The sequence below is a fragment of the Mytilus trossulus genome, chromosome 5 (genome assembly GCF_036588685.1).
Source record: "Mytilus trossulus isolate FHL-02 chromosome 5, PNRI_Mtr1.1.1.hap1, whole genome shotgun sequence".
NCBI classification, from domain to species: Eukaryota; Metazoa; Mollusca; class Bivalvia; order Mytilida; family Mytilidae; genus Mytilus; species Mytilus trossulus.
This window is the reverse complement of record NC_086377.1, coordinates 29,956,139-29,975,354: the sequence shown is the minus strand read 5'-3', so window position 1 is coordinate 29,975,354 and position 19,216 is coordinate 29,956,139. Positions and strand designations below refer to the sequence as shown.

Here is a 19,216-nt window from a genome sequence, read left to right as displayed (position 1 = left end):
AGCTGAATCCTACGTTTTTTCGTAATTTGCATGTAAATAACCTATTTTGAATGATCTATTTTTTGTTGCCAGTGACAAATATTTCATGAATGTTCCGGAACAAATTAGCAATAAATGCATCAAGGAGAGAGTGTGCATATAAAGACATATAACACCTTTCAATTAGTTTAATTGAGGTCTGGAGCTGGCGCATGTCAGTAACTGCTACCCTTATATATAGTAGTCCTTTATTTATTTATTATCATTATCATGTTGATTAGTTTCTTTTGTTTCCTATTCTGACATAGGACTTGTATTTCCTATTCAGGTGCGTTTTACTGTTCGTATTACTGTGTGTTTTTCATTCTTTAATTGTCTAGAGGTATAGGGGTGGATTGAAATCTCACAAAACATGTTAAAATTTCAGTATTCGAATTTTGTTCTCAAGGATCATGTACATTTCTGAGAGGCTGAGCAACTGTATAGTGTAGATAATAAACCGGCATAAAATTAGATAAAATGTACCGAATTAAAATTGTGTACACAATTATTTAAGACACGTGTTTCGTCAATAAAAGACTCGTCATATCAGTGACGCTCGAAGCACAAAATTAATTTAAAAAAGGGAAGAAAAAAGTAAGACGTTGAAGAGCGTTCATTTGATGAACCAAATGTTCGAACAGTTTTGCCAGATCAGGTCATTATTTCCGGGATTGAAAATCATCAGTATTTCGAAAAAAAAATTGGCCATGCATTGCAAATATAAACGACACGTTTTCAAAAACATGTAACAACAATCCCGTTTTCTTTTCCTCGAATGGTACCTACATTTTACCGAATAAAACTTTTAAAGGTTTGGTACTTATGCCCAACACGAATAGTGCGACATGTTGGGCAGAATCTGATTACCCTTCCGAAGCACCTGTGGTCACCTCTAGTTTTGTTTAAAAAATGTTAAAAAAATGTTCATGTTGCTCAAACTTAGTTTTAAGTGTTCTGCTTAGTGTAGTTTTTTTTTTTAAATTATTTTCAATTTCTTCAGGTTTATCGTTTTTCACGTTAAAATAAATCACACTCGCATGTAAATTGTATGTGGGTCTGGGTGTGTTTTACAGAATAAATACTTCAGAAAGTAGGGAAAACAATTGGAAAAGAAGAGACTGATGGGAACAAAACATGTAAAGAAAATAATGAACAAAAATTACCAAGTATAGAGAATATATAAGCAAAAAGTACGAAGGATCGAGAATAATGAGCAAAAGGTACGAAAGATAGAGAAAAAATTGCGAAAATATTAAAGAGAATAATGAGCAATTTTTTTTTATAGAATTATGAGCAAAAATGTATATAAAAAAGGGAGAGAATAATGAGCAAAAATATAAAGATGGGTGAGAATAACGAGCGTTTTTTTTTTTTAGAGAATAATGAGAAAAAATAGAAAAATAGAAAATACTGAGCAAAACATATAAACTTTTAGAATAAAGAAAAACTCCCTCTCTAGACCCTCAAAAATTGAGGAAGTAGAATCGGAAACAAACTACTAAAAGTACTTAAGTGCAGTAAAAGATGTACTTAACAGTGACTGTATATTCTACATAAATAAATAGACTTAATTTTCACAGAAAGAAGGAAATCGGAATATTTTAGATTTTGAGGTAAGAAATTTCGGTTTTAAGAAAGAATTTGAAAAAAAGGAGTAAATGAAGAAAAGAAGTGCATTCCCTGCCACTATAATAAAGGCCTCGTTTTCTAGTTTATGATGAAGATGCATACAAGTTTTTCAGGAGTTGAAATGTACTATAATGTATTATAATATAGTTAATCATTTACTATTAACAATTACATTGCTTGTCGCAGGATAATAGAAAAAAATGGACGAAACGTTGTTAAGCCGCTTTCTAATTATATTATATTATAATTAAGATTGATAAGACACATTTCTATTTTTTCAAAAAAAAAATATGTTTTTATATATCTACTTGATTAGTAGTATACTAAAATATAGAGCATCTAACCTTAAAAGGTCATTCGTACTAAATATAAATGTGGCAAAGATCACATACGAACGTTTTTTTCTATACTGCTTGTGTTTTTTGTAATTTTTCTGTTAATTATGTTGTTGTCTCTATTGTGTCGCATTCTTTTATTTTTGTTTTTATTGCCTCGGTATTATCTTATTATAGATTAAGGTAAGTGTATTATAATCTTTAAGGGTTCTGACACAAAAACCATATAGGTGCCAGACCACAATTAAAAATCCCTACCTGTTCAACTAAATTTTGCAATTTTCACAGCTTTCTTAATATTTTACTTAACTTTATGTATCAGGTACATGTATATCCTGAATTGTACACGTATCACCTTTCCACATGCTTATTTTCAATCCATGTTCAAAGTTTTATAAGAAAGTTCTGATCTTGAAAGCACAGTTTTTAACATAATAACTCAGTTTTCTGGAAGTCTTTAACTGGTATACTATGTAGCGCATTAATCCTGAATTTTTAATGCAAACTCACGGACACGTGAAATTTGGCTCAAAATGGTATAAATATTTTCCTTTTTTACCAAAAATTTCATTTCTACAAATTTGTTGGTTAATCTAAGTTAACAATGACTACAAAAGCACTATTTTGTGTCAGAGTAGGACATATGAGGGAGTTATTGGTGGTCTGACACCCATGACAAAGGCGCATAAAGGGGGGACAATGACCGCCCTCTTACTGAGCTTCATTTGACATAGCATGGTTAATGTATATACTTTTTTCCAGCATGAAACTAAATTCATATGACCAATAGTTCCCAACTTTAATTTTAACATGGTGTCAATATTAGAGTTTTTTTTTTAAAATACCTATCGAACTAAAGACTATAAAGAGTTACATAATATAAAGTTAAAAGTTCAGGAAATCAGTTATCAGAGGTACATTAATATTCAAAATTTTGCAAATTTTGTCCATTTTTCGTGAAATTTCAAATCGAAGGACAGTTTAAATACTGCAAATTGATTTAGTTTTTTTTATTAAATCTGGAAGAAATTACGAAGATGTCTGTGACAGGCATAGCAACATGTAGGAATAATACTAGTCAAGAGCTACATGTATATCAGTTCAGCGAATGTGTGTTGATGGAATACAAGTTATTGCACTATCCCTTTTATCTTGATCTTTGGAATAGTAAGACGAATAATTAAACAGATAAAATGATAATAGAAAAGAGAATGGAATAGAATGGAAATGGAAAATGTGTCAAAAAGAGACAACAACCCGACCATAGAAAAGACAACAACAGAAGGTCACCAACAGGTCTTCAATGTTGCGAGAAATTCCAGTACCCGGAGGCGTTTTTCAGCCGGCCCCTTAAAAATATAATACTAGTTCAGTGGTAATGAACGTCATACTAAACTCCAAATAGTAGGCCCGAGAACACAGTTATTTCGTAGTGCGTTTCTTTTGGACAATAGATTTAAATTAAAAAAAAACCCGCACCTGCTCTTTCTCAAAAAGATTTTTACAGTGTAGTGTACTACCAGTGAGACAAATAATATCAAAATTATAGAAACTTCTACCAGCTCTAACTCAAAATATTGACAATTCTGTGTTAAGGGGGTGTAAAAGTCAGTTTGACAGCTTCAGACGTGATAAAATTTGACCTTTTGGAACTGGACCAATTCACTACTTAACATAAAGATTCAGCACCCAAATTTTTTTGACATGTAATAACATCCCCCTGCTTAATATTTCATGCATTTAATATCAAGAAATAAAATGGGAAAGTGTATCAAGTAAAACATGCAAGTTATACACTGTTTACACTAGGGACTATATTCGTGTATCAAGTAAAACATGCAAGTTATACACTGTTTACACTAGGGACTATATTCGTGTATCAAGTAAAACATGCAAGTTATACACTGTTTACACTAGGGACTATATTCGTGTATCAAGTAAAACATGCAAGTTATACACTGTTTACACTAGGGACTATATTCGTGTATCAAGTAAAACATGCAAGTTATACACTGTTTACACTAGGGACTATATTCGTGTATCAAGTAAAACATGCAAGTTATACACTGTTTACACTAGGGACTATATTCGTGTATCAAGTAAAACATGCAAGTTATACACTGTTTACACTAGGGACTATATTCGTGTATCAAGTAAAACATGCAAGTTATACACTGTTTACACTAGGGACTATATTCGTGTATCAAGTAAAACATGCAAGTTATACACTGTTTACACTAGGGACTATATTCGTAGACAACGAAAACCAAAGGACGATAACTGTGTCCTTGGACCAGTACACAAGAAACTAAAATTAAAAATAATACAAGACTAACAACCATTTATTTAATGGTTAAATAATAGAAGTCCCTTTCGTGCAAGTTAATTTTTTTTAAAACGAAGGTTCGATTGTATTATTTAAATAAGTGTTGTTTATCTATTAGGTTGCTTTGTCAAGTATAGGCATAAGCTTAGAGTAAATTATTGTGTGAAAGTTTCTTGTATAATGACTTTTTTATTTGGAGAAAAAGAGTGAACATCCGAGTGGTACATACTTACGTCTAATGTCACATACATATACATGTAGAGGCTCTTTAAGGTGGTTTCTACATTCTGTATCTTTTTATTTTTTTGCCATTTTTTTCTATTCTCTATGTATATTTTACCCATTATTGTCTATGCTTTTTATTTTAGCACCCCATTAGTCCCTATTCTAGATTTTTTTGGGGGCCAATATTGTGCCATTCTGTATATTATTATAACAAGAAAACTAACGGCCTTATTATGTACAAAGTATGAACGAAAAACAAATATGTACCACATAAGCAAACGAAAACCACTGAATAACAGGCTCCCGACTTCAGACATACACTTACATAGAGAATTTGGCGGGGTTAAACATAATACCGGGATCCCAACCATCCCCTAACTTGGAACAGTGGTATAGCAGTACAACATAAGAACGAAATATAAAAATTGAAAAAGACTTAAATCATCAGATGGACAAAAATACAAGAGGACTTGACCGGGTACTTGTACATCCCAACAACAAAAAGACACTAGGTAGTTTGGTTTTATGTTGGGTTCGTGGTGATCAGTTTTTAGCTTTTCAGTTGTGTTCAAAAGACCATTGTACTGTCATTCCGTCGTTCTTCGTTTTTTGTCATTATGTTAGATATAAGGAGATGTCGTTAGAGTGTCAGTGAGACGACTCTCCATCCAAGTCATTATTCATAAAAGTAAAACCTTATAAGTCAAATTACGGTCTTCATTACGGGTTCTTGACTCACACCGAACATAATGCTATAAAGGGTCTCAAAAAATTAATAGTGTAAAACCATTCAAACGGGAAAATCAACGGTCTAGTCTATATAAAAACAAGAAACACTTATGAACCACATCAACTACTGAACACTAGACTTAAGACTTAAGACAGGCACAAACAATTGCAGCGGGATTATACGTAAAATGGTACCAAACCGTCCCCCTTATCTTAAACAATAGTGTTATATCATAACATAGAAAGCCACATTATAAAATGTCAATTGAAATTGCGTAACTTAAACAAAAGACATATTAACACAAGTGAACGAATACATTTTTTTATGATATACAATGTAAATACCAATTCAAAAAAATAAGGGAAGCATAATTAAAGTAACAGTAATATACCGCTGAAAAAGTTCAGAACAAAAACCCAATAAGCTTGAACATGAAAATAATTTTGTTGTTAAGTATACAATATAAATGGAGAAAGGAAATATTTTTACAAAACATAATGTTGATGTTCAAATTACGAAGGAGTGAACAATTATAGTTATACCGAACACTTAAAAAACTAAAAATAATTGGTAATAAAAAATCTTACATTTTTACATCTTAAAATCAACTAAAACATATCCCAGGGATTTAGTATTTTAACGTCACGGACAGCCAAAGAAGACACGACTTATAGAATGCCAAAAATAAATGTATCGAGAGGCATTCGAATAGTTAGGAGTTAACCTCTTTATAGATTTTTAAGTACACTCAAATTTACTAATCAAATCTTTGTATCTATGAAAGAATTAAGTAAAAGTTGTCAGTTTAACTTTGACTTTTGGTAACTGTTTTGGAAGAAAATATAAAAACAGATATACTTATAACCTGGTAACCCGGACGCACGTTGAGTTCACATAAAAGTCATCAGCGGCGCAAGACTATGTGATCACAAGCCCAGTAGTCAGCACTTTTTGTGCTGACATGAATTGTCATTGATATGGTTATAGTTTTAGGGAAGTTAGTTATATATGAAAAAAAATGATGACGCTAAACTCTATGCATTTCAATGGCAGATCCTAGACCGTGTGTAATAATCCCCCCTTTTTTACGATCAATGCATTTGAATATAATGCTGAAAGAAATCTCTGCATTTGATGACGTTATACAAACAAATCTTTAAAGTGTTACATATTAGTGAAAGTGTCGGAAATTGATAGCTTTTGCCTAATTTTGTATTAGCAACTTTTTGGACAGTTTTACTATTGTAAGTACAGATGTTTTTGTCATAATAAATGCTATATTAAGGATTTGTTTCAATTATTTAAATTTAAGTACTTTTAAAATTACATCATCGTTATACGTTATTGCAATTAAATTGTTAAAATTTATTGATGTTCGAAGTTTTTTAAACGATAGGGTATTTCTCGGCTACAATCTCTTCGAAAAGATACCATAACTGTTAACCTTTCGAATGTCAGTGTTCTAAGGTTCAATATTGCTTTTATTGTTCTTTTCTAAATCAAAGTGCCTCATTGTATATAGTGCTAGGGAATTTGATGTTTATTGTTTTTTTTTCTCAGTATAACGCATTATGTATGTTGTCTTCTTTAATTCCACTTTAATCGGATATAATCTATTCAGAAAACAATCTTGTTAATAAAAGGTCTCTGTTATGTTTTTTTTTAGTTTTGCATTCGCGTGGTTGTAGGATAAGAATGCGTGAGCATCGAAAAGGTCTTATAAGTTGTTTTTTATTTGAAAAACATAAGATTTGCAAGAGGACAAATAAACTTAGTCCTGTACATGTATATTGGATATCCTTAATCCACCTGGTTCCATTTAAAAAAGAAATATGATGTTTAGGATAGCTCACTGGATAAACAAACATACATAGATGAATAGCCTATATAAATATTATTCTATGATGTTTAGAGAAGTTAGTTACATTGTAGATATAAAAAAAAATGATGACGTTAAACTCCATATGCATTTTAATGACATCTATCCAAGACCGTGTGTGTAATAATCCCCCCTTTTTTTTACGATCAATGCCTTTGAATGGGGACATTTGGATGGAACCCTTCTTTTTTCCTGAGTTGGTACCCCCTTTTTTTTTAAACTGCAATCACCGCTGTATTTTTTGTTTCTTATAGATATTGGTTTGGTCTTTTTGTATGTGTGTTTTACTATCGTAGAACTAGTGGCTGGTAGATTTTGAAAATTTAATGTGATACACACCAAAATAAAATCACAAAAACATACACGACCGAATGGGAACGATTCCATCTTTTGTCAACAGTTTATCTTTTAGGTGAAGGTTAAAAGTTGAATGTGTTGACATATATTACACATTTCCTGTGATTCATGATTAAATATCACAAAATTGTAATATCCAGTGTCAATAAAACACGGATTAAGTAAAGATTAAGTTGCAGGTATTCAGCAAGACAGTAATATAGGTAAAGCCATATTTATATTGCAATTAGGGTCCTAAAATGTTCACACAACAAGCTGTGATTTAAATGGAATAGAGATTCAACTGTTTTAGTTAATAACCCGAAGGAAGGGTTGCTCGCCAGTAACATGTAGATTTTTACCTAGATGCTGATCAAGGATTCTGAATAAGGGAAGCGTGGGCCTCCAAACGTGATCAAATTTTGTTTAGTATAGGCTAACAGTCTTGCTTTACCATTAATATAGAATCATATTCAGACATCCCCCTTTAACTCTGCATATATGTCATCCCACTTCAATCTGAATGTTCTTTTCACAAGTCAGGAGTCTATAATACAATAGTTTGTTAGGCAGCAACCATTTGATTTTCTCGGGGCTATGGTTTTTTTTGGAAAAAAAAGTTTGTTTCCAGGTTTTGGTGAAAAAAATAATTTGTTTCGGACCCTGAGAAAAAAAAATTGTTTGTTTCACCCTCAGCTGCCACGATATGTAATGCTAAAATAAAAAAAGTTTGCACAGAAAAAAAACCCATAGCCCCCCCCCCCCCCCCCCGAAAATCAAATGGTTGCTGCCTTACTGTATAACAAATTTGTTAGTGTTTTTTTTACATAAATCAGTAGGTGGTTAGGTGGTTTTATGGATTGGTTTTTGTTTATGTTTTTTATAACTTTTAAATCTTGCTGCATGTAAAATATATATTGTTGTTAGAGGCAGTAGTACATTGTCTTGCAGCTAATTTCTGTGTCATTTGGTCTTTTGTGTATAGTTGTCCGATTTGAAATCATGCCATATCTTTTATTTCATATTGGTGTGCAATAAAGTCTAGGAAAATAGTGGTGAACATTCGAATTCATTCTTTCTCCGTAAATCGTGCTTTGAAAAATTGTTCAAGGTAAGTGATTATGAAATAGCTTCCTTCATCACTAGACTTTGTATTTGACAGATAAAGACGCAAATATAACCACTGCCCTATGGAACCGATACTATAACGTGTGCTACTACAAAACAGCAGAAGCGTACCGAATGGGTGTAGAAAAAAAGTCACTCATTGAAAATAGCGTGAATTTTAAAATTTCTGTATGTACGGTATCCCCCTTTTATCTTCAAAGATCGAATTAATAGCACTTACAACCAGAGACGAGCAATAGAAATCAATAAAAAAAAAATGCAGGAATTAATGGTACTGGTTAAATACCACAAATTCAAACCTTCTTTTGTTATTATTTTTGACCTGAAACGTACATTAAAGGTCCGTATCGATTTTACTATCTTTTTTGTTTGTATTTAAATACCGTTAGTGTTTTGATTACCTCGACTATTATCATAATTATGTAAGTGGCGAGTACGTTGGTATATTATTATATCCCGTGTTAAAGGTACTTTACTTGTTTGTTTGGGAGAGAAAGAGTGTACACGAACGGTAAGATCTTCATTCTTTTAGATAATTGTTTTGACATAATACATACAGTATATAGGGTTTATAAGTCCTTAAAATTTGATACAAACTATTTTTGAATCCTAACATGGGTGCATTGTATTTTAAGGGTTATAAGATCAACTTGTCAAATATGGCCGTGTTTACAATAAACAAACTAAGATAAATCGGTCATTAAGTTTTAGAACTCAGATGTAAACACGGATGATTTTTCATTTCCTATCGTTAATTATCCGTTTTTAGATGGTGACGTTCCCTTGTCACCATCTTACGGTGTTTATATATCTCAACTTGTACGATTCGCTCGTGTATGTAACAATGTTTTAGATTTTAACGAGAGAAATTTATGTATTACTGAAAAATTATTACACCAGGGTTTTCGATATCACAAACTAGTCAAAACATTTACTAAATTTTATCATCGGTATAAAGACATCATTCGTAAATATAGCTCAACATGCAGACTTTTTATACGTTCAGGTATTTCACATCCAATTTTTTATGGAAATATTCTTTATAAAGCACAAAGGTGTCAGTATTCACCTCATAAACTTACAAAACCTTTGAATAGACTTATTAAGAAGGGATATAATTACGATACTGTTGTCAAGTCATTAAAGATTGCATATTTTGGCGTTAATATTGAGTCACTGATTAGGTCTTTGCGTCGGAACTAAACACATTTATTCTAAAAACAGTTGTTGGCATGACACGGGTTATGTTCTTCTCATATATGTTATGATGGTATGATACTAAACCCCTTACGGGAAGGATTGTGCCTGATGTTCATATGATGAAATCATAATCTTTCAGTCAGTTTAATTGAAGTCTGGAGCTGGCACGTCAGTTAACTGCTAGTAGTCTGTTGTTATTTATGTATTATTGTCATTTTGTTTATTTTCTTTGGTTACATCTTCTGACATCAGACTCGGACTTCTCTTGAACTGAATTTTAATGTGCGTATTGTTATGCTTTTACTTTTCTACACTGGTTAGAGGTATAGGGGGAGGGTTGAGATCTCACAAACATGTTTAACCCCGCCGCATTTTTGCGCCTGTCCCAAGTCAGGAGCCTCTGGCCTTTGTTAGTCTTGTATTATTTAAATTTTAGTTTCTTGTGTACAATTTGGAAATTAGTATGGCGTTCATTATCACTGAACTAGTATATAATTGTTTAGGGGCCAGCTGAAGGACGCCTCCGGGTGCGGGAATTTCTCGCTACATTGAAGACCTGTTGGTGACCTTCTGCTGTTGTGTTTTTTTATTTTGGTCGGGTTGTTGTCTCTTTGACACATTCCCCATTTCCATTCTCAATTTTATTCACATTTAAACCTGATTTCGCAGGATTTAACGAAAGAAACCTCAAAATCTGTACACTGTTATCTTTCTGAAACACACAAGGTATGCATTACCAACCGATTAGAATGGCAAATGAACAATCTTGGACGCATTGTTACAGTTTAATATTCATATGTATCGCCTTTCTATGTTTCCCTCTAGTCTACCATACATACGTGTACACGTACGTACTTATATCAATTATGAGTGACCTTTTCGATGTCAAGAGAATTATATACCCAATCATCGACCATTCATCTGATCATTTGATATAGAAAAAAAGGGAGGGATAAATATATTGTGTCATTCTATTTTCTTGTTTCTTGCTTCAAAAGGGAAACAATTTGCTTCGTTTACTAGGTTGGAATTATTCAACATTCGTGGAGTTTTGAAAACAAATTAGTTCAGGTGTGTTCTGATATTAAAAATGCTTTGAGTTTCTTTAAAGTCGGAGACAAAATTGTCCCAAGAAATAATTCCTCACGTCCGCCATCAAACAAAAATGAATAGTCAGTGCCTTTTTTAAATACATTTATAAGTATTACAGTATAAATACATTGTATCACGCTAGTGTTTATCTTATATCTACATTAACGACTAGACACACAGTAATTGTGTAATTATACATGTGTATAAACATTAAAGTAAATATGTAATGAGGGCCAACGAAAATATTAATACAATAAGAAATGATCAGATTTTTATAGTAATACTCGATCAGGCTTATGAAATTCCGATGTATGTGTTTTCTCCAACAGTACAATTATATTATTTAATTATAAAAGGACATGTGGGTAAGGGTTTTTAATTACAGTATTCTTTGAATTTATGTATTCTTTAAATAATAACTAGCAATTATTCACTATTCCTAATATTTGTTTGTCCATTTTTCTCTAATATTTATTTTGTGGATCCTTTACTTTGTACTTTTTGTCCACTATTCTTCTATTGATAACCCCACCATGCTGGTTTTGAGGGTGATATGATAAACAAACAAACAAAAACTACTTTTTATAGAATTGTTTAACTTGACAATTGGAGTTATACAAGTATATGAATGTCCTAAATCTTTCGGGTTCCAATAGAATATAAAAAAAAGTAAAGGGCAGATAAAAAAATGTTTAAACAAAATAATTTGATGCTTATAATTGACATATAATTTTATCTATTATCAACCTTTGAAAGACTTAGTTATTTTTATTGTTTTCATTGTGTTTACTTTGCGATCTATAGCTGACTAGTTAGTACGTACCTTTTGGGGGGTAATTTGACCTGACACAAATTAATTATTTGAAAACATATTAAAGATAACATACACGACAGTGCTCTTAAGACTACCCCAGACTGTAACATAAAAATTCAAGAATTTTATAGTCACATGTTTTAATCTTATTTTCTTATAGTTAAATTATATTGAAAACACTCGGTTTATATGAACCAAGATTGAATCATCAATTAAATACTAACATATTACTATATATTGTCAAGTGTAAAAGAAGTGTTAACCCCGCCACATTATTTATGTATGTGTCTGTCTCAAGTCAGAATCCTGTAATTCAGTGGTTGTCGTTACATATTTGTTTTTCGTTCATTTTTTTTTATATAAATGATGCTGTTAGTTTTCCCATTTGAATTGTTTTACATTGTCTTATCGGGGCTTGTATAGCTGACTATGCGGTATGGGCTTTGCTCATTTTTGAAGGCCGTACGGTGACCTATAGTTGTTAATGTCTGTGTCAATTTGGTCTCATGTGGACAGAGGTCTCATTGGCAATCATACCACATCTTCTTTTTTATATAATCTTTGTCCCTTCAAATTCTCTAGCGACTCTAACGTATACACCAATTATAAATGTTACAACAGCAAACAACTTCGAGATTAATCAATTCTTTTCCCATTATTTATTTTGTAGATTTAAATCACACATCCGTGTATACGAGTAATTATATACACAATGACCTTTAAGATTTTCTGTAAATATCTATATAATTATACAATACAATACAATAATAATTTATTAACGTCTCACCATCAATAATACAGTATACACATTTCAAATTATAAAAATAAACCTTATACATGTAGACATATTTTAAACTCAATTATCAAAATAGTTTGAAATTATTTTTAGCGTGTTTACACTGCATAATCTTAACATTTCATAAATATTTGAAAGACAATTGAGTTCGCAGAAAAAGTTACAACGAACGTTTTATAAAAGTTCATTGGAAATATTGACTGATGGTTGTTGCATGACGTTTATCGCCAATTTCAACTGACTCGGCTATATGATGGCGGTCATTTATAATTGGCGGATGAAAATGGAACACTTAGATGAAACTAACAATTTCACTGCTGACAGGCAAGTGATCGTTGTAGCTAAACCACGTAGTTAAGTCGGCCTCCGAGGAGTGCCGAACCTGTGCAAAACGGAACATGTTGCTTCATTGATCATGCATCCTTTTGTGGCATTTACGTTAGTAAAAAATGTACATTGATTGGAAACTTCATGCATATGTTTTTAGTAAAAAGTGACTCTAAAAAATAACCAGTACACCATTTTCTTCAATATATTGATGGAAATCCTTTATTTCTTTATGCTTTAGTTTTTAAAAGTTTTTTTTTTATTCGTTTTGCTCATTTTTCTCTTTTCTTTATTTTTTTGCAATTCATTCTGTACTTTTACCCCTTTAAAAAATCACTATTTCGTTAAACCCGTATCGAGACAGACCCTCCGATATTGCTTCAATATTCTGCGACTGATATCTTTAACATTCATGAACAAAATGCAGACAAATACTACAAAAAATTGTGTTACAAAAGATTGTCAATTGAGAAAATAAGTATTTTGTAACGAAAAAGTACATTTGACCTTATAAAATATATAGAGCATAGTTATACAATACACTTTTAAAAATAAAACGTGAAAATCACTCACCAGTTATGAGATAAATTAATAATGGTATTCTTAAAAAGCTGGTCATATAAGGAAAGTAGTAATAATATATATTTCATAAGTAATTTTGTAAAAGTTATAAAATACATTACGCAAAAACAACATACATTTCATCTTAATATCTTCTCGCGGGATTACAACACATCGATTTGGTCTTAGTCTATTAAAAGTGTCATTATGACAAGTTAATAATTGATTATTACAAGAGGGTCGGAATGGAGGTCCTTAAAATCTGTATTCTTTAATGTGTTAAGCAGTTCTTCTCTCTTCTTTTTAGCTTTTTGTCAATTATTCTCTATACTTGATATTTAGGCCCATTTTCTCTTTAACTATAATTGTGTGTGCCCTTTGTTCTATACCCTTTTGTCATTTTTCTATTCTGTAAAGGATCTTTGGTGGCGAAGTGGTATAAGTACTTACTACTGTAACCACTAGCCAGTCAACACTGAGGTTGGGAGTTCGAACCCCGCGCGGGCTGGTGCACTCGACTTACAATATTAATTAATTAGGATTGTCATCTTTCCTATCGAAGGTCCGTGGTTATCTCAGGGCACTCGGCTTTATCCACAAATAGAAACTGGCCGCCACTAAATACCCTATATGCAGTGCTTAAAATGTTAACGGGGCGTTAAAACACCAAAAATCAAATATATTCGATAGAACCAATCCAGACCCTCGTGCAATTATCATTTATTTACTTAACCTAACATGATCTTTCTACTTTTAGAATGTTGTTAACATTGAGCAATCTTTATGGGGATTTAGATCTTTGTGGATCTAAGCCTCATTAAACATGACATGTCTCTGTTTTTTTGTGATTTTTTTTATTTAATTCTAATAAGTGTTTGTCTAAGCAAAATTAAAGTTAAACAGGAAATGAAATCAATACTTCTTCAGTTTTCAGCATTGATATAGTAACATGTACCTCTTTTGAATAATTAAAGTGCAATAAACGTGTCAAGCTAAATTGTCTTCGCAAAAGTGTTGATATCGATAATGCATAAAGTGGCAATAGCTACAAAAATTATGAACTCAAACTATGAGTTTGTATTTGGTTCAATCATTGGTAAAAGATCGGATGTGAAATAGCATTTTGCGAGTAGAAATCAGTTTGGTTCAATCATTGGTAAAAGCGGACCAGACAGAAGCTAGCGAACAATAGCTAGCGAACAATAAGCCAGCGAACAATAAGGCGATATATCGAGAAACCAAAAAACAGAATAAGACAACAACGGCCGTTAAATAAAAAAGTATTCAAAAAGGCAGAAAATATGTTAAAATATAGCAATTTTAACTCAATTTTGAAATGATTTTTATCCAATCCATTGATTTAACAAGTCGCATTACTTTTTAGGCTAATATTCAGTACCACAATAACTCTGCATCTATCAACGGATTATTTGTAGGTGTAGGGCCACCAATGCACCCACTTCAATTTAGAACGTATGTAAAAGTAGTCCTACCCTGTAAATTATAACACCTTTTATGTCATTGTTTGATTTAGAGCTCAAAATTTGAAAAAAATGTCAAAAAATTAGGGGGTCGGCCTATTCCAGGGCTTCTAGCGAAAAATAATGAGGGGTGTCACGGAGAATGACTATATAGGTCTTGTAGAGGAGAAACAGGCGCTTCTTTTGCGCTAGGTATCGAAGGGCGCTATGTTCAAAAATCTGAAACTAGGGCTCAAAATTTGAAAAAAATGTCACAAAATTAGGAGGGTCGGCCTATTCAAGGACTTCTAGAGAAAAATAATGAGTGGTGTCACGGGGTATGACTATATAGGTCTTGAAGAGGAGAAACAGGCGCTTCTTTTGCGCTAGGTATCGAAGGGCGCTATGTTCAAAAATCTAAAACTAGAGCTCAAAATTCGAAAAAAATGTCCAAAAAATGGGGGTAGGGTTGGCATATTCCAGGAGTTTTAGAGAAAAATAATGGGGGGTGTCACGGGACATGACTATATAGGTCTTGTAGAGGAGAAACAGGCGCTTCTTTTGCGCTAGGTATCGAAGGGCGCTATGTTCAAAAATCTGAAACTAGGGCTCAAAATTTGAAAAAAATGTCAAAAAATTAGGTTGGTCGGCCTATTCTAGGACTTCTAGAGAAAAATAATGAGGGGTGTCACGGGGTATGACTATAAAGGTCTTGAAGAGGAGAAACAGGCGCTTCTTTTGCGCTAGGTATCGAAGGGCGCTATGTTCAAAAATCTGAAACTAAGGCTCAAAATTCGAAAAAATTGTCCAAAAAATGGGGGTAGGGTTGGCCTATTCCAGGAGTTTTAGAGAAAAATAATGGGGGGTGTCACGGGATATGACTATATAGGTCTTGTAGAGGAGAAACAGGCGCTTCTTTTGCGCTAGGTATCGAAGGGCGCTATGTTCAAAAATCTGAAACTAGGGCTCAAAATTTGAAAAAAAATGTCACAAAATTAGGAGGGTCGGCCTATTCAAGGACTTCTAGAGAAAAATAATGAGTGGTGTCACGGGGTATGACTATATAGGTCTTGAAGAGGGGAAACAGGCGCTTCTTTTGCGCTAGGTATCGAAGGGCGCTATGTTCAAAAATCTGAAACTAGAGCTCAAAATTCGAAAAAAATGTCCAAAAAATGGGGGTAGGGTTGGCATATTCCAGGAGTTTTAGAGAAAAATAATGGGGGGTGTCACGGGACATGACTATATAGGTCTTGTAGAGGAGAAACAGGCGCTTCTTTTGCGCTAGGTATCGAAGGGCGCTATGTTCAAAAATCTGAAACTAGGGCTCAAAATTTGAAAAAAATGTCAAAAAATTAGGGGGGTCGGCCTATTCTAGGACTTCTAGAGAAAAATAATGAGGGGTGTCACGGGGTATGACTATAAAGGTCTTGAAGAGGAGAAACAGGCGCTTCTTTTGCGCTAGGTATCGAAGGGCGCTATGTTCAAAAATCTGAAACTAAGGCTCAAAATTCGAAAAAATTGTCCAAAAAATGGGGGTAGGGTTGGCCTATTCCAGGAGTTTTAGAGAAAAATAATGGGGGGTGTCACGGGATATGACTATATAGGTCTTGTAGAGGAGAAACAGGCGCTTCTTTTGCGCTAGGTATCGAAGGGCGCTATGTTCAAAAATCTGAAACTAGGGCTCAAAATTATAAAAAAAATGTCACAAAATTAGGAGGGTCGGCCTATTCAAGGACTTCTAGAGAAAAATAATGAGTAGTGTCACGGGGTATGACTATATAGGTCTTGAAGAGGAGAAACAGGCGCTTCTTTTGCGCTAGGTATCGAAGGGCGCTATGTTCAAAAATCTGAAACTAGAGCTCAAAATTCGAAAAAAATGTCCAAAAAATGGGGGTAGGGTTGGCATATTCCAGGAGTTTTAGAGAAAAATAATGGGGGGTGTCACGGGACATGACTATATAGGTCTTGTAGAGGAGAAACAGGCGCTTCTTTTGCGCTAGGTATCGAAGGGTGCTATGTTCAAAAATCTGAAACTAGGGCTCAAAATTTGAAAAAAATGTCAAAAAATTAGGGGGGTCGGCCTATTCTAGGACTTCTAGAGAAAAATAATGAGGGGTGTCACGGGGTATGACTATAAAGGTCTTGAAGAGGAGAAACAGGCGCTTCTTTTGCGCTAGGTATCGAAGGGCGCTATGTTCAAAAATCTGAAACTAAGGCTCAAAATTCGAAAAAATTGTCCAAAAAATGGGGGTAGGGTTGGCCTATTCCAGGAGTTTTAGAGAAAAATAATGGGGGGTGTCACGGGATATGACTATATAGGTCATGAAGAGGAGAAACAGGCGCTTCTTTTGCGCTAGGTATCGAAGAGCGCTATGTTCAAAAATCTGAAACTAGAGCTCAAAATTCGAAAAAAATGTCCAAAAAATGGGGGTAGGGTTGGCCTATTCCAGGAGTTTTAGAGAAAAATAATGGGGGGTGTCACGGGATATGACTATATAGGTCTTGTAGAGGAGAAACAGGCGCTTCTTTTGCGCTAGGTATCGAAGGGCGCTATGTTCAAAAATCTGAAACTAGAGCTCAAAATTCGAAAAAAATGTCCAAAAAATGGGGGTAGGGTTGGCATATTCCAGGAGTTTTAGAGAAAAATAATGGGGGGTGTCACGGGACATGACTATATAGGTCTTGTAGAGGAGAAACAGGCGCTTCTTTTGCGCTAGGTATCGAAGGGCGCTATGTTCAAAAATCTGAAACTAGGGCTCAAAATTTGAAAAAAATGTCAAAAAATTAGGGGGGTCGGCCTATTCTAGGACTTCTAGAGAAAAATAATGAGGGGTGTCACGGGGTATGACTATAAAGGTCTTGAAGAGGAGAAACAGGCGCTTCTTTTGCGCTAGGTATCGAAGGGCGCTATGTTCAAAAATCTGAAACTAAGGCTCAAAATTCGAAAAAATTGTCCAAAAAATGGGGGTAGGGTTGGCCTATTCCAGGAGTTTTAGAGAAAAATAATGGGGGGTGTCACGGGATATGACTATATAGGTCTTGTAGAGGAGAAACAGGCGCTTCTTTTGCGCTAGGTATCGAAGGGCGCTATGTTCAAAAATCTGAAACTAGGGCTCAAAATTTGAAAAAAAATGTCACAAAATTAGGAGGGTCGGCCTATTCAAGGACTTCTAGAGAAAAATAATGAGTAGTGTCACGGGGTATGACTATATAGGTCTTGAAGAGGAGAAACAGGCGCTTCTTTTGCGCTAGGTATCGAAGGGCGCTATGTTCAAAAATCTGAAACTAGAGCTCAAAATTCGAAAAAAATGTCCAAAAAATGGGGGTAGGGTTGGCATATTCCAGGAGTTTTAGAGAAAAATAATGGGGGGTGTCACGGGACATGACTATATAGGTCTTGTAGAGGAGAAACAGGCGCTTCTTTTGCGCTAGGTATCGAAGGGTGCTATGTTCAAAAATCTGAAACTAGGGCTCAAAATTTGAAAAAAATGTCAAAAAATTAGGGGGGTCGGCCTATTCTAGGACTTCTAGAGAAAAATAATGAGGGGTGTCACGGGGTATGACTATAAAGGTCTTGAAGAGGAGAAACAGGCGCTTCTTTTGCGCTAGGTATCGAAGGGCGCTATGTTCAAAAATCTGAAACTAAGGCTCAAAATTCGAAAAAATTGTCCAAAAAATGGGGGTAGGGTTGGCCTATTCCAGGAGTTTTAGAGAAAAATAATGGGGGGTGTCACGGGATATGACTATATAGGTCATGAAGAGGAGAAACAGGCGCTTCTTTTGCGCTAGGTATCGAAGAGCGCTATGTTCAAAAATTTGAAACTAGAGCTCAAAATTCGAAAAAAATGTCCAAAAAATGGGGGTAGGGTTGGCCTATTCCAGGAGTTTTAGAGAAAAATAATGGGGGGTGTCACGGGATATGACTATATAGGTCTTGTAGAGGAGAAACAGGCGCTTCTTTTGCGCTAGGTATCGAAGGGCGCTATGTTCAAAAATTTGAAACTTGGGCTCAAAATTTGAAAAAAATGTCAAAAAATTAGGGGGGTCGACCTATTCAAGGGCTTCTAGAGAAAAATAATGAGGGGTGTCACGGGGAATGACTATATAGGTCTTGTAGAGGAGAAACAGGCGCTTCTTTTGCGCTAGGTATCGAATGGCGCTATGTTCAAAAACCTGAAACTAGGGCTCAAAATTTGAAAAAAATGTAAAAAAATTGGGGGGGTCGGCCTATTCTAGGACTTCTACAGAAAAATAATGAGGGGTGTCACGGGGTATGACTATATAGGTCTTGAAGAGGGGAAACAGGCGCTTCTTTTGCGCTAGGTATCGAAGGGCGCTATGTTCAAAAATCTGAAAC

The 19,216-nt window shown here is 34.0% G+C and overlaps 1 protein-coding gene across 1 annotated transcript in view; it reads left to right on the top strand.

Moving 5' to 3' along the window:
* Window positions 1-9,022: 9,022 nt before the first annotated feature.
* LOC134718744 (uncharacterized) overlaps window positions 9,023-19,216 on the top strand; it is a 35,678-nt gene continuing 25,484 nt past the window's right edge. The window contains exon 1 of the mRNA XM_063581429.1: window positions 9,023-9,120. The gene's annotated coding sequence lies outside the window, so the exon portion shown is untranslated. The remainder of the gene's footprint in view (window positions 9,121-19,216) is intronic.